At 37.8% G+C, this 13,279-nt stretch overlaps 1 protein-coding gene across 2 annotated transcripts in view; it reads right to left on the bottom strand.

Annotated features, from left to right (window-relative positions):
• The window catches only part of SCFD1 (sec1 family domain containing 1), a 113,194-nt gene that overhangs the window by 68,129 nt on the left and 31,786 nt on the right, over positions 1-13,279 (bottom strand). The gene's annotated exons all lie outside the window — the stretch shown is intronic.

Genomic DNA, 13,279 nt, shown 5'->3' with positions numbered 1-13,279 from the left:
TCTCCCATTCTGTAGGCTGCCTGTTCACTCTGATGGTAGTTTTTTTTGCTGTGTAGAAGCTCTTTAGTTTAATTAGATCCCATTTGTCTACTTTGGCTTTTGTTGCCATTACTTGTGGTGTTTTAGTCATCAAGTCCTTGCCCATGCCTATGCCATGAATGGTATTGCCTAGGTTTTCTTCTAGGGTTTTTATGGTTTTAGGTCTAACATTTAAGTCTTTAATCCATCTTGAATTAATTTTTGTATAAGGTGTAAGGAAGGGATCCAGTTTCAGCTTTCCACATATGGCTAGCCAGTTTTCCCAGCACCATTTATTAAATAGGGAATCCTTTCCCCATTTCTTGTTTTTGTCAGGTTTGTCAAAGATCAGATGGTTGTAGATGTGTGGTGTTATTTCTAAGGCCTCTGTTCTGTTCCACTGGTCTATATCTCTGTTTTGGTACCAGTACCATGCTGTTTTGGTTACTGTAGCCTTGTAGTATAGTTTGAAGTCAGGTAGCGGGATGCCTCCAGCTTTGTTCTTTTGGCTAAGGATTGTCTTGGCAATGTGGGCTCATTTTTGGTTCCATATGAACTTTAAAGTAGTTTTTTCCAATTCTGTGAAGAAAGTCATTGGTAGCTTGATGGGGATGGCATTGAATCTATAAATTACCTTGGGCAGTATGGCCATTTTCACGATATTGACTCTTCCTATCCATGAGCATGGAATGTTTTTCCATTTGTTTGTGCCCTCTTTTATTTCGTTGAGCAGTGGTTTGTAGTTCTCCTTGAAGAGGTCCTTCACATCCCTTGTAAGTTGAGTTCCTAGGTATTTTATTCTCTTTGTAGCAATTGTGAATGGGAGGTCACTCATGATTTGGCTGTTTGTCTGTTATTTGTGTATAAGAATGCTTGTGATTTTTGCACGGTGATTTTGTATCCTGAGATTTTGCTGAAGTTGCTTATCAGCTTAAGGAGATTTTGGGCTGAGACAATGGGGTTTTCTAAATATACAATCATGTCATCTACCAAGAGGGACAATTTGACTTCCTCTTTTCCTAATTGAATATCCTTTATTTCTTTCTCTTGCCTGATTGCCCTGGCCAGAACTTCCAACACTATGTTGAGTAAGAGTGGTGACAGAGGGCATCCCTGTCTTGTGCCAGTTTTCAAAGGGAATGCTTCCAGTTTTTGCCCATTCAGTATGATATTGGCTGTAAGTTTGTCATAAACAGGTCTTATTATTTTGAGATAGGTTCCATCAATACCTAATTTATTGAGAGGTTTTGGCATGAAGGGCTGTTGAATTTTGTCGAAGGGTTTTTCTGCATCTATTGAGATAATTATGTGGTTTTTGTCTTTGGTTCTGTTTATATGATGGATTATGTTTATTGATTTGCATATGTTGAACCAGCCTTGCATCCCAGGGATGAAGTCAACTTGTTCGTGGTGGATAAGCTTTTTCATGTACTGTTGGATTTGCTTTGCCAGTATTTTACTGAGGATTTTCGCATTGATGTTCATCAGGGATATTTGTCTAAAATTCTCGTTTTTTGTTGTGTCTCTGCCAGGCTTTGGTATCAGGATGATGCTGGCCTCATCAAATGACTTAGGGAGGATTCCCTCTTTTTCTATTGATTGGAATAGTTTCAGAAGGAATGGTATCAGCTTCTCTTCGTATCTCTGGTAGAATTCAGCTGTGAATCCGCCTGGTCATGGACCTTTTTTTGGTTGGTAGGCTATTGATTATTGCCTCAGTTTCAGAGCCTGTTATTGGTCTATTCAGCAATTCAACTTCTTCCTGGTTTAGTCTTGGGAGGGTGTATTTGTCGAGGAATTTATCCATTTCTTCTAGATTTTCTAGTTTATTTGCATAGAGGTGTTTATAGTATTCTCTGATGGTAGTTTGTATTTCTGTGGGATCGGTGGTGATATCCCCTTTATCATTTTTTATTGCATCTATTTGATTCTTCTCTCTTTTCTTCTTTATTAGTCTTGCTAGTGGTCTATCAATTTTGTTGATCTTTTCAAAAAAACAGCTCCTGGATTCATTGATTTTTTGAAGGGTTTTTTGTGTCTCTATCTCCTTCAGTTCTGCTCTGGTCTTAGTTATTTCTTGCCTTCTGCTAGCTTTTGAATGTGTTTGTTCTTGCTTCTCTAGTTCTTTTAATTGTGATGTTACGGTGTCAATTTTAGGTCTTTCCTGCTTTCTCTTGTGAGCATTTAGTGCTGTAAATTTCCCTCTACACATTGCTTTAAATGTGTCCCAGAGATTCTGGTATTTGTGTCTTTGTTCTCATTGGTTTCAAAGAACATCTTTATTTCTGCCTTCATTTCGTTATTTACCCATTAGTCATTCAGAAGCAGGTTGTTCAGTTTCCATGTAGTTGAGCGGTTTTGAGTGAGTTTCTTAATCCTGAGTTCTAGTTTGATTGCACTGTGGTCTGAGAGAGAGTTTGTTGTGATTTCTGTTCTTTTATATTTGCTGAGGAGTGCTTTACTACCAACTATGTGGTCAATTTTGGAATAAGTGTGATGTGGTACTGAGAAGAATGTGTATTCTGTTGATTTGGGGTGGAGAGTTCTGTAGATGTCTATTAGTGCAGAGCTGAGTTCAAGTCCTGGATATCTTTGTTAACCTTCTGTCTCGTTGATCTGTCTAATATTGACAGTGGGGTGTTAAAGTCTCCCATTATTATTGTGTGGGAGTCTAAGTCTCTTTGTAGGTCTCTAAGGACTTGTTTTATGAATCTTGGTTTGCTCCTGTATTAGGTGCATATATATTTAGGATAGTTAGCTCTTCTTGTTGAATTGATCCCTTTACCATTATGTAATGGCCTTGTCTGTTTTGATCTTTGTTGGTTTAAAGTCTGTTTTATCATAGACTAGGATTGCAACCCCTGCTTTTTTTTTTTGCTTTCCATTTGCTTGGTAGATCTTCCTCCATCCCTTTATTTTGAGCCTTTGTGTGTCTCTGCACATGAGATGGGTCTCCTGAATACAGCACACTGATGGGTCTTGACTCTTAATCCAATTTGCCAGTCTGTGTCTTTTAATTGGGGCATTTTTCCCATTATGTTTAAGGTTAATATTGTTATGTGTGAATTTGATCCTGTCATTATGAAGTTAGCTGGTCATTTTGCCTGTTAGTTGATGCAGTTTCTTCCTAGCATCTATGGTCTTTACAATTTGGCATGTTTTTGCAGTGGCTGGTACTGATTGTTCCTTTCCATGTTTAGTGCTTCCTTCAGGAGCTCTTGTAAGGCAGGCCTGGTAGTTACAAAATCTCTCAGCATTTGCTTGTCTGTAAAGGATTTTATTTCTCTTTTAGTTCTGAAGCTTACTCTGGCTGGATATGAAATTCTGAGTTGGAAATTCTTTTCTTTAAGAATGCTGAATATTGGCCCCCATTCTCTTCTTGCTTATAGAGTTTCTGCTGAGAGATCCACTGTTAGTCTGATGGGCTTCCCTCTGTGGGTAACGTGACCTTTCTCTCTGGCTGCCCGTAACATTTTTTTGTTCATTTCACTTTGGTGAATCTGATAATTATGTGTCTTGGGGTTGCTCTTCTCGAGCATCTTTGTGGTGTTCTCTGTATTTCCTGAATTTGAATGTTGGCCTGTCTTGCTAGGTTGGGTTAGTTCTCCTGGATAATATCCTGAAGAGTGTTTTCCAACTTGGTTCCATTCTCCCTGTCACTTTCAGGTACACCAATCAGACGCAGATTTGGTCTTTTCACAGTCCCGTATTTCTTGGAGGCTTTGTTTCTTTTTACTCTTTTTTCTCTAAATTTCTCTTTTTTGTTTCATTTCATTAATTTGATCTTCAATCACTGATACCCTTTCTTCCACTTGATCGAATCGGCTGCTGAAGCTTGTGCATGTGTCACGTAGTTCTCGTGCCATGGTTTTCAGCTCCATTAGGTCATTTAAGGTCTTCTCTATACTGTTTATTCTAGTTAGCCATTCTTTTAATCTTTTTTCAAGGTTTTTAGCTTCCTTGTGATGGGCTCAAACATCTTCTTTTAGCTTGGAGAAACTTGTTATTATCGACTTTCTGAAGCCTACTTCTGTCAACTCGTCAAAGTCATTCTCCATCCATCTTTGTTCCGTTGCTGGCGAGGAGCTGCGATCCTTTGGAGAAGAAGGGGCACTCTAGTGTTTAGAATTTTCAGCTTTTCTGCTCTATTTTCTGCCCATCTTTGTGATTTTATCTCCCTTTGGTCTTTGATGATGGTGACCTACAGATGCAGTTTTGGTGTGGATGTCCTTTTTGTTGATGTTGATGCTATTCCTTTCTGCTTGTTAGTTTTCCTTCTAACAGGTCCCTCAGCTGCAGGTCTGTTGGAGTTTGCTGGAGGTCCACTCCAGACCCTGTTTGCCTGGGTAATCACCAGTGGAGGCTGCAGAACAGCAAATATTGCAGAACAACAAATATTGCTGCCTGATCCTTCCTCTGCAAGCTTCATCTCAGAGGGGCGCCTGGGTGTATGAGGTGTCAGTCAGCCCCTACTGGGAGGTGTCTCCATGTTAGGCTACACAGGGGTCAGGGATCCACTTGAGGAGGCAGTCTGTCTGTTCTCAGAGCTCAAGCACCATGCTAGGAGAACCACTGCTCTCTTCAGAGCTGTCAGACAGGGACGTTTAAGTCTGCAGAAGTTTCTGCTGCCTTTGTTCAGAAGCATGGCTATCTTTCATTTGCAAGGCACTATTCTTAGCACCTTATATTAAGTCATTTGATCCTTACAATAACCTGTAGAAGCAGTAATAAAATTCCCATTCAAGATGAAAAAACTGAGGCATAAAGAAGTTAATTGTCCAAAGTTATACATAAATACATGGCAGAATCAAGATTAAAATCTAGGCAGTCTGACTTCAGAGGCAGTGCTTTTAAGCATTATGTTTTAATTCTATCACAGCGAGAACAGAGTGAGTGGAATTAGATTCTATCACTTGAAATTCCCTGTAGTGCAGAACATGGGTAGCCTCAGGTGATAAATAGGCAATTTAAAGACTAGAGAGTTACAATAAATGGTTGGAATGACAAAAGTTTAGTATATTTCACTCTATTACTGTTTTTCCTATAGACCCCTCATATTATCATAGGGCAAGAAAGTGACTTTACTTAATCCTCTGTTTCCCATCCTCTTATCTAAACTTCACTTTGCACAAAAATCATCCATATAGAAAGAAAGTAAAAATAGCACAATTGTGGAAAACTATTTTAAACAGTAACAGCTACATCTGGGAAGAAGCCTAGATTTAAAAAACTATCTAACAAAATAAAAGATTGAAGAGAAACATCTTTAAACAGTTAAGTTTTATTAACTAGAATTTCTAGTGAAGTGCTGTTTCCATGGTGATGACACAGCTCATTCAAAATAAAGTTAACTTGCTAGCAAAATTACTGCTCTAAAAGTAGGAGAGCATGTTATTACTGAAGTATTGATGGAATACTTGAAACACAAAATAATAAAGGAATAAAAGATGTTAAGAATTCTGAGAAATAATTTAATAGCAAGGATATTTCCATTGTTTGCATAATAGCAAGGCAAATAAAGGTAATTTCAATCTTCCAAGTTAGGAAATTAAAACATTCTGTGCTGTACCCAATCATGTTAAAGCAACTGAACGTTTATACACAAATAAAAGACAACAGAATTACTTTTAACTAATTAAGCAGAGTCTAATCTGTTTCCATTGACAGTCACATTTTCCTTAGAAGATAGGACAAAGGTGCCCCAAATCACTATATATAAATAAATCCCATCAGGAAATGCTAAAAACATGGAGAAGCCTTCGGCAGTCTTGTTTTCCTTTCCCAAGTTAGAGCAATCAGCAGAGCCAGAGAGAGTTAATGTTAACAAAATAATCTCTGGATAATATAAGCAATACCTATTTATGCAGACTTGTAGTTCACAGGCAAATTAAAGTAAAATAAAAATATCTTTTATTTTGGCAAGAATTTACTATCTCCTTAACTCTAAACGCTATTACAGCAATCATTAAACATCTATTGTTTCAACAGATGTACTTTGGAGTCATAAATACAACACCAGAATTTTCATATTGAGGTGACACACTAAGGTGAGTCTTCAACTTCTACTATCAAATTAACCAACAAGAGAAATAAAATACAAGGGAGAATCTATTTAAAACTAGGGAACACATATAAATACTTCTTGATAAGGAAGGAAGTGAACAGAACTAACGGATGTGAGGAAGAGGAAAGGAAGTACTACCCATTGGCTCCACCAACATCTTCCACGGCTTTGGCTTCTATACTCGCCTACATTAAATAAATGTCCCATCAGTCATTTTAAGATGAGCACACCTATATTGTCCCATCCTTGCACACAAACCTAGGGAGAATTCTCATCTCCAAAAAAGTATTTTCTCTGGAGAAAATCTTCATCTTAGGAGTTAAATAGTTTGGGGAATAGGGTTGACAGCAATGAGAGAAGAAATGATAAAATGCTTAATGCACACGAATACATTTGTGTGTATTTTCTCTAAAGCAGGCAAATATTCCTCCTGTAAATCACAATTATTTCTTTCATACTTAAGATTTTAATTGTAAAATAAAAGCTATGAGTTTCATCACTTTTTGCAAAGGCGGGTAAAAGACAAAATATGATCTTTAATATATCAAACAGAAGATAGAATTCTAAGACAGGAATAAGGATCATTGTCTTCATAAGATAGATCAACAGACTAATATATCACGGTTTCAATACCTGTAACAGTTTCAATTGGATTTAGGGAAAATTAAAGCATTATGTGAAAAATTTATTTTTCAAAGCTCATCCCTAAAACTAATTTCCATAAGAGAAAATGTTAAAGACTAGGCACCTAAGCAAAAGGGAGTTTAAAACTTATTTCTACTCTTCCTAAATGCTTCAAAAGCAGTTTCTGTTCAACATTTGATAAAGTGGTGATAATGCCTCTAACGACACAATTTACAGAAGCTCCTAGAGACTGTAATTCTATTTCTTACCGAGAAATCAATTATACACAACCAATAAACAATTTCCGACCCTCAAAGAGCATGGATAACTATGGAACTCAATGAGAAGAGATCAGAAGCTTTACTCTAGAGAACAAGTTACACATCAGATGTTATTTGACATCCATCACTCTACAACAGATACATATATATTAAGATGGGCTTCTAGCTAAAATGATATAAATGTGTATTTATAATGGTACAGCTCTCCTGAGTGGCTGAAGAAACAAAACTCCCAGGCATGGTGATGATATGTGGTTTTAATCCATCTAACAATTTAAATCCAAATATTTTCTGCTTTACATAACAGTCATCTGGTTTCTTTGGTTTACACAAATCAGTCTCTCAAATGAAACTCAAGTAGAGCAAGGATTAAAACATGTTTGTTAGGAAGAAACAGGAAGACTCAGCCTTCCATTGATGCTTTCAAATTGTGTGCAAAGTCAACAGTCACTAATGCAATTTTACAATTTCACAATACTACTTGTTATAAAAAAAATGGGTTCTTTAATCTCAGAGAATGAGAAAACTGGAAGATGCTGTCTTTTTCACCATGGAAAATGTCTGGAAGGAAAAGTATCCCAGTAGAAATAAACAGCCCTAATAGCCCAGACTGTGGTATCCACTATTTGTCACTCAAAGGAACCAGAAGCTTTTTGAGAAATGGATGCAGCCAGGTCTGAGGCAGAAAATGAATATGATTAGCTTAGGATATTTTTCATACCAGGAAGCAAAGAAACTATCAAAGACTGATGGGGTTATGTCAAGAAGCTATCAAGGCCAACATAATAGGCCAAAAACGAGATAATTCAAGCATCAAAATGAATGACTGTAATAGTGTAAAAACATCTCAAATATAAAAATCTGTTAGTTCATAAAATGATACTTAAACAAATGACTTTATTGATTGTCTCTGCAAATTACATAGCGTACAGACCTTCAGTAGACACTTCCTACCAAGTACAGTAAAATATGTATTTGCTTGGATTAAATGAGTAAAAGTTTACATTACACTTTTGACTTTTATGCAAATGCTTGAAATTAGGCTACATAGTGCTGACCAAGAGGTTTTGTGTTAATAAAGATTAGAGGATCAAAGAATGTCAACCTTGGACCCAAAGCATCAATCTTGAACTATACCTAGGCATTTGTTACATTGCAATCACACATCTTTAAGGAAATAGGTGTTTCTGAAATGCTTCTCTTATAACCTTAGCTAGGTGCATTAGCTCATGCCTGTAATCCCAGCACTTTGGGAGGCTGAGGCGGGTGGATCACCTGAGGTCAGGAGTTCTAGAGAAGCTTGGCTAACATGGTGAAACCCCATCTCTATCAAACATACAAAAATTAGCCGGAGATGGTTGCACATGCCTGTAGTCCCAGCTACACAGGAGGTTGAGGCAGGAGAATCGCTCGAACCTGGGAGGCAGAGGTTGCAGTGAGCCGAGATTGCACCACTGCACTCCAGCCAGGGCGACAAGGCAAGACTCCATCTCAAATAAATAAATAAATAAATAAAATAAAAATAAATATAATGCTTCTCTTACAACCTTTCAAAAAATACATATTTATTTGGAAACCACTTTTTAAAAAAATTCTTGACTGGAAAAAAAGGTAAACTTTAATTAAAGTCCCCATGTATATTAGTATAACTTCCGATTTAATGTTTCAAATAATAAGAGTCAGTAGCAGAGGGTGAAAGGTACAAAAAGAGAACCTAAGATTGGAAAAATAAAGGCCAAGTAAAAAACAGAGATAAAATAATGTCCATCCCTTTGACTGAAGTCAACAGCTCTGCAGCTGAACAATCAAATCCACCTCTCCTGCAACCAAGATATAATAAAAAAGAATCAGGGCTTCTAATTACTAATTTTGCTTCTTATATCCCAATAAAAGGAGATGGGTACTGCAAAGTTGCTTTTTTTTTTTAACCAGAAGAGTGTATTTCCCGTTTAAAATGAGAAAAAGAATCTTTCTGACACAGAGGGAAGCTGTGTGAATTTTCATAGTTGTTTCTAAGTTCTAATATATAAACAATTATCAATGGTGCAGATTTTCAGGCAAAGACATTTCATATAAAAAGTAAACTGCACTTTTAAGTTAACATTTACTATCTACTTACTCCATCTTGTGGAGGCAAAGGGTATAATTATTAAGTGTTCTACAAGCTCTGAAGACCTTCGAAAGCAGCTTTAGCAATCAACAAAAATTTGTGTGATTATAATTTATGACATCTCAGTTATAGTTTGTTCACATCCAGAAACTGCATTAAGATTAATGAACAGAATTAAGTCATTTTAAGTTGTATAGTTAATTATAACCAACCTCTTCAAAGATTCCCAACTTTTTATGTGAAGATTAAACAAAAACAACTCTACCATCTACTTTCATCACCTTTTATTTTTAAAAGGATATTTTCACTTCAAATAGTAGGAAATAAAAATTAGTATAAAGGCCAGTATAAAAACACATTTCATAGTCCTTTTTATTCTCATCTCATTCTGAAACAGTGAAAACCTCATCAAAGACCAGTATTATCCTTGTTTGGTTTTAGGGAATCTCTGCCCTAAGTTATATTTCCCAATTTCTTCTGACAATGGAGACTGAGTCTACTCTTTTTATGTTGCAATTATGTAAATGTGTCTTATCTCCTGTACTCAAAGCACCCTGTACTTTAATTTCCTCCATCCAGGGGAATGAAGAGGGAGCCAAGGGACTCTTAAAGCTCAAGAACTGGAAAGGATCCCTAGACATCTCGGTGCTTTAGATTGCCTTAACACCACCACTGGCAGGTGTGATGAGGCACCCGTGATCTGTATGCTATGGTCTTATTAAGACACTCGCCCCTTGCTCCCACCCAACAGTAAGGGCCCCACCAACCAAATATGATTCAAGACTACCAATACTATCTTATTATGCCCATTAATCCCTGTACAACTCTTTAACCTCCAATCCCACTGAGACCCCATCTCCTATTCTTACCCTACTCTAGAAATCCTGTCATCACTTCTGGAACCCATACTCAGTCATCAGCAAAATCTCCTGTTCTGAACATCCTCTCCAAACTTTCCCTGTTCTTTCTTGCTCTAACTGAACTCCAACTGGCTAACTCCTGCAGCCTTCTCAAATGGGAACCTGATTTTTCTTTTTTTTCTTTAACCTCTCACAGCTCATACCACTGGATCTGAGACTGGAATTAGGTGTCTTCCTTGCTACTCCCAGACTCTTGCCCTCTTTCCTAAAACTAGCTTTGAAACTCATGTCGTCAGCCTGTAACCATGGTTCTCAATTGGGCAATGTTGCCCCTTTCTGCCACCTGGGGTATAATTGGCGATGTGTAAGATGTTTTGGTTGTCGCAACTGAGGGAGTTCCACTGGCACCTAGAGAGTCAAGGCTAGGAATGATGCTAAACATCCTACAATGCACAGGACAGCTCCCCCTGCCCCCCAACAAAGAATGATCAGGTCCAAAATGTCAGTAATGCCAAGGTTGAGAAATCCTGGTCTACAGTGCTCACTAATGCCACCTGCAGGATGCTCTTATCTCCTGCATCATTAACTTTGCTGTTTGGATCATTCCCATTAGTACACAAACATGTTGTAATTTCCCTCATTTAAAAATATTTTCTGTCTGGGTGCAGTGGCTCATACTTGTAATCTCAGCACTTTGGGAGGCTGAGGACCAGACTTTTTTCCTGAACTCCAGACTCATGTAACTACCTACTCAACATTTACATTTGGATATCTTAATGGGCATCTCACTTTTTTTTTTTTTTTTTGAGACAGGGTCTTTACTCTGTTACCCAGGCTGGAGGACAGTGATGTGATCACAGTTCACTGTAGTAGCCTCAACCTGTTGGGATCAACTGATCCTCCCACCTCAGCCTCCTGAGTAGGTGTGCCACCACAACTCACTAATTCTTATTTTTTTGTAAAGATGGTGCTTCTTTATGTTGCCAGGCTGGTCTTGAACTCCTGGGCCCAAGTGATCCTCCTGCCTTGGCCTCCCAAAGTGCTGAGATGACAGGTATGAGCCACCATGCCTGGCTGGCATCTCACATTTAACATATCCAAAACTAAACATCTGATCTTCCCTGGAGAAACTGCCTTTTCCATCCCACTAAACAACAACGTCTTGCCATTTGCAAAGGCTAAAACCTTGGAGTCATCTTTGAGTTCTCTCTCTCTCTCTGCATCTAACTGCCGCATCTAACTCATCAGCAAATCCTATACTCTACAGTCAGTATAAAAATCGCAGCCCTTACCATTTCTGTCCTGGTATAAGCTGCTATCATCTCAGCTAAGATAACTGCAACAGCCTCCTAACCGATCTTGCTCTTCCTCTGCCCCCAAGGAGTCCATTTTCAATATAACAGCTAGAGTGACAGTCTTAAAATGTATACCAGAATCCCATGTGGTTCCCCATTTCCATCAAATTAAAATCAATGGCCTTTACAATCACGATACGATCATACACTATAATCCCCAGAGTCCTGTATTATATTGCTTCCTGGGTCCTATTTATTTAACCTTTTCTCCTGCTTCTCTTCCCCTGCCTCTCTTCATTGTAGCCATCTGGTTGCCTTGCCATTTTCCAAACATATTAGGCATCCTTCTGCTTATGTTCTTTTCCCACATAGCTATATAATCCACTACCTTACCTCCTTTAGATCTTTACTCAAATGTCACTTTATCAGTGAGATCTTCCCCGTTTTAAAATTTCACTCCTGTTTACCATTATTTACTTTACTGTCCTTCAGGGTATCTTCCACCTTCTGAAATGCTGCAAGTTTTATTTTCTTTACTGCCTGTTTCCCCTACTAGAATGTAAGCTCTAGAAAGACAGGAAAGCTATTGTTTTTGTTACTATTGAAGCCAGGGTTTAGAAAGTGTGTTAAAGAGCAGGCACTTAAATGTTGGTAGAACTGAATTCCTCCTCTCCCACCTCTTACTTGACCTCCTAAAGCCAGCTTCCATGTTCTACTACTTAGGGTTTAATTCAAGAGTCCCTTTGATTCTTCTTGCCCTCTCTACTGAATTAAAGTTGACTGCTATTTCTTTGACACTCATCCTAGAGTCATGGCATAGAAGAACTGCAAATTTCCATCAGTAATTCTAAATCTGATTTATTTAAATAAACACTTTAGAGCCAATATCCAGGTTTTAAAGAAATAAACCAAATCATCTATTGCACGTCTTTCCTTTTTTTTTTTTTTTTTTTGAGACTAGGTCTTGCTCTGTCACCCAGGCTGGAGTGCAGTGGCACAATCTTGGCTCACTGCAACCTCTGCCTCCTGGGTTCAAGCAATTCTCAAGCCTCAGCCACCCAAATAGTTGGGATTACAGGCGTGTGCCACCACGCTTGGCTAATTTTTGTATTTTCAATAGAGACAGGGTTTCGCCATGTTGGCCAGGCTGGTCTTTAGCTCCTGGCCTCATGTGATCCGCCTGCCTTGGCCTCCCAAAGTGCTGGGATTACAGGCATGAGCCACTACACTCAGCCTTTCATTTCCTGTTTATATGACATTTTGGGCAAGCTTTACAATCATGATATGATTATATAGTATAATCCCTAGAGTCCTGAGCTAGGAGTTAGTAAACTACAGTGTTAGTTTTAACAAAGCCAATGATTTGAGTTCCAATTCTTTAACGTCTGTCTATCAAATAGAGACTATTTTGGCCCTACTACATAGTGTCTCATAGAGAAATTATTTGTGTACCTATTTTCTTTCCATTGTCTTTGAAGACTGAAGCCGTGTTTTATTCACCTGTGTATGTCACATGCTAAACACAACATTTAGCAGCTAAATTTACATATGCATAAATACAAACTTTTGATATAAGCATAAAATCAGATATGAGGAATTACTTCAGAAAACACATGGCGTAACATAAAAAATACTATTTGTTTTTTTAACACAAAATGAGGTTTAACTGATTCCCAGAGAAAAGGGAGAAATTATAGCCTTTCTCCTAAGGGAGAACACATTTATTTACTTTTTCAGTTTGAAAATTAAAAATAAAACATGATAGTCCATTTTCTTCAATTGTTTTCTTTTCCTTCTTTTCCATGGCCAACAAAACCACTACTTTACCCTATAAAGATCATAAATTTGAAACTTTAAACTTCAGTGCTTCACATTTTCCAGCATCCACGCTCAGTAATACCAAATTCCATCACTTGTTTTGTTCACAGGTCTCAGTTCCATCCTTCTCATTTTTGTTTCTGTAGCCATGATGTTAATTTTAAATTAAGGGGAACACTGCATGTTACTATATTTCAGTAATAAGTGCT

The sequence above is a fragment of the Hylobates moloch genome, unplaced genomic scaffold, assembly GCF_009828535.3.
Source record: "Hylobates moloch isolate HMO894 unplaced genomic scaffold, HMol_V3 SCAFFOLD_16, whole genome shotgun sequence".
Classification (NCBI taxonomy): Eukaryota; Metazoa; Chordata; class Mammalia; order Primates; family Hylobatidae; genus Hylobates; species Hylobates moloch.
The sequence above is the reverse complement of the archived record's forward strand: the minus strand, read 5'-3'. Positions and strand labels throughout refer to the sequence as shown.